This window comes from Micropterus dolomieu, linkage group LG23 (assembly GCF_021292245.1).
Source record: "Micropterus dolomieu isolate WLL.071019.BEF.003 ecotype Adirondacks linkage group LG23, ASM2129224v1, whole genome shotgun sequence".
Taxonomy (NCBI): domain Eukaryota; kingdom Metazoa; phylum Chordata; class Actinopteri; order Centrarchiformes; family Centrarchidae; genus Micropterus; species Micropterus dolomieu.
Genome location: NC_060172.1, coordinates 22929076 through 22932638, shown reverse-complemented (window position 1 = coordinate 22932638; position 3563 = coordinate 22929076).

Below are 3563 nucleotides of genomic sequence, written 5' to 3'. Positions count from 1 at the left end.
AGAATAAAATGTAGAGATAAAGTAGCAAGTTAAGAGACAGTAGAATAAATGAAAAGTTACCTTGGAAAAATCCCCAGAATCCCACTGAAAATCTTGAACCTTCATGCGAAAAACTCCAATTACATCATAGGGAGGGGGCTGCGGAGTGCAGCCTGGACGAGATGATTACTTCCAGACACAGAGTTGGGGTCTTTGTCATAAAAACACACAAATGAGAGCGCGAGCATAGCAAGCACACTCGCACACATACACACACACACACACACACACTCTCACTCTCTCTCTCTCTCTCTCTCTCGCTCTCTTTCCTTCTTTAGAATTTCAGAAAAGTATAATGACACATAGGAGAGTCTCATTTGAAATCTGGGACGTTTTATATTTATTGCCAACACAAAGATGTATTCGTCATAGAGCGCTGGAATGTTATTCTACTTCCAGGCCAAAGAAGGTTAAAAAAAAGGTACAATTATAAAGTAACCACACACACAGCATTTGCTGCAAACTGCTTTGTGTGTCTGGATTTTTTTAAAACTATAGATTGAAACCACTTGTAGCGTGATTATAGTGAGTCTGAGTGAAGGCTGTGGAAAAAGTAGGGAAGAGGGGAGAACGATGGAAGAAAAATTGGTGTCAGACTGTGGGAGTGGGTGTATGATCAACTCTGGTAATTGTTGGGAGGTCTGAGTCACAGCGTGAGAAGTCTCAAGTGTCTCACCCAATCACAAGAAGCCAGTTTCAACTGGTAATTTTTAGTGTTAAACGTCGAAAAGTTATGTTTGTTTTCTTCAAAATGGACTTCGGCATTGTCGGCTCATCTTTCACTGTGTTCTGTCCAATTATACAGACTTTCCTTTAAAGAAAGAAGAACATGGTAGCTAGGTAGGTACATATATTGTTACAATATAACAGGTTATATAATGAAATTCAGCTTTGTAACTCCCTTCTGCTACATAGCAGACAATATACGTTAACAAAGAAGCAATTATAAAAATGGTAAACAATATTCAATGATCAATGGAGAAGTGCTGAGGATGAATTTGAGTTTAAGAGTCTTATAGCTTGGGTGGAAAAGCAGCTCTGCAGTCTGGTGGTGCAGCAGCTGAAACTTCTATGTCTCTTCCCAGAAAGTAGCAGGGTGAAGAGGGTGTGGCTGGGTGGGTACATGTCCTTTAGTATCCTCTGGGCTCTGCGTAGGCACCTCTCCTCACTGATGCTTGGGAGATGGGTACCAATGATCTTCTGAGCGGTTTTAATCACCCACTGCAGAGCCCTCCGGTCCTGGGCCGTGCACATCCCATGCCAGGTAGTGATATTTCCAGTCAGGATGATTTCTATTGCTCCTCTGTAAAAGCTGACAAGAACTTGGCTTGGGAATTTGGCCTTCTTAAGCTTCCTCAGGAAATACAGGCATTTTTCACATCATCAACATCAGATCACCATGTTCCTCACCTGGCCCTGCGCTTGGGTACTTTGGCCCAGTGGCACAAAGCTTAACCCACATCTCAAACTTCACACACCTGAACTGCTTCAATTGACAGATGTGTATTTACTGAGAAGAGTTCCTGTGACCACTAATGAAAAAATAAACCTGTCCCTAAGGCATTTTATGGAATCACCCCACAGTCCATCTACATTTTTTTCAGGGTTTATCTAGATGACCAAATTCAGTTTAATTTGAAAAAGGTGCACTCACAATACAAAACAAGATGTTTGTGTCTTTGTTATGCCACTGAGCCTATAATTATATGGCTGTGGTGTAATGTAGTTGGTTGTCTGGACATGTTTGGGCAGTGTCATGTTTGTATAGGCAATTTAATCATGTCCCTATCTGTAGCAGCAATTTGTCCATAACCAAAATCAAAACTGAATCCACCATCCACACAGACATTTTGTGGTTTTGTGGGTTCTTTATTCTTGGCAAGCAAGCAAACACAGAAAAATCATGGCTCATGCTGCCACTGTTGCTCTGGTAAATAACCATAGACCCTCCTATGCTGGTCTTAAATCTGCCTACCTACAGTATATAAAACTGACTCTATTCTTACAAAACAAAACAACATGAACACAACAACTGATATCTAGCAAAAATATTATTTCTTACATTGAAAATATCTATAATAAATCAGATACTCAAAACGTATTAATAGTAAGAAGGTAAACTTTATTTATAAATTACCTTATAAAGCAGAGTTACAAGGTGCTGTACAAACCCTAACCCAAAACAGGAAATAACAAGAAATTACAATGAACAACAAACAATGACAGCTACACAGAAGTCAAACACACAAGCAATAAAATAGCTCCTACATCAGATCCAAAATATTCTAACACCCCTTGTGATACCATTAATGCTGCAAATTTTAACATGATAACAGACCTTTCTTCATACTGCCATGTCTACCACAGGTGTAAGTAATAACATTAATGATGGCCGCATTCCATTGAGGCGCTCCAATGTCTGGACTTACCAAGTACCAAACTGGCAAATGGGAGCACACTACAGAAAATGTTGCTATACTTTTTATTTTATTTTAAAGGCAGAAAAACAGGCCCACACTCAAGGTTAATAATAGATTTTCACAGCATACAATACAGGTACAGTATACAGATGATTAGGATTGTTACAGAATCAGTTTGATCTGGATCTCTTTGTTGAAGTTTCTGTGCATTATCCTCCACTGTCTGTTGCTCATGTATGGCTAGATGATTTAATCACTTGAAGAACATAGTATAAGAAGTCTAGGCTCAATATTTCCAAATCCATCCCTCTCCAGACTGCTGGATTGCAGCCCATCATTTGCTTCCACAGGTGGCCCTACTGGTTTTTCTTGTTCTATTTTAGCACCTGGTGGTAAAGTCAGGGTACAGTCCTCTGCTGTGTTTGGCATTGTGCCTGCCAGTTCATCCTGTGCTTCAAACTGTAGTCTGTCGCATTCAACTTCATGTTGTCCAATTATATATGAAGCTGTGATGTTAAGATCTTTGTGAAGCCCACCTCCAACAAAACCTGCTCCATTATGTCTGTGTGAAACAGTCCTGGTCTCCATTGCTGTACCAGGAACAGAAAATCAAAATGAGTTATTCATCAGTAGAAACAGTGCTGTTGAGTTTGCATTGTCATTGCTTCCACCAGTTAAGCCATTTAGGGTTCCATTTGTTTTTCTGTTAATTAACATAATTTCTCAGTGCTTTGGTTTTTATTAAAATTAGGCTATTTAAGTTTTACCATCAGCTTAGAACAACCAAGACATACAGCAAATTTCACTAGTCACACAGTTCGCATCAGTTAATGGCTCTGTTGACCATTATAATTCCAGCCTCTCCAATATTCTTGATTTACATGCACCAATCAAAACGAAAACAGTTACTTTTTCCAGGTCAGCCCCTTGGTACACAACAGAGCTCCGGAGGATGAAAACGGCTGGCCGTGCCCTGGAACGGAAATTCACCTCCAGTGGCCTACAAGTACATCAACAGGCCTACCGTGAACACCAAAAATCATACTGCAAAGCACTCACCACAGCCAGGTCTCAATATTTCTCTCAAAAAATCTCAGAGTGCTC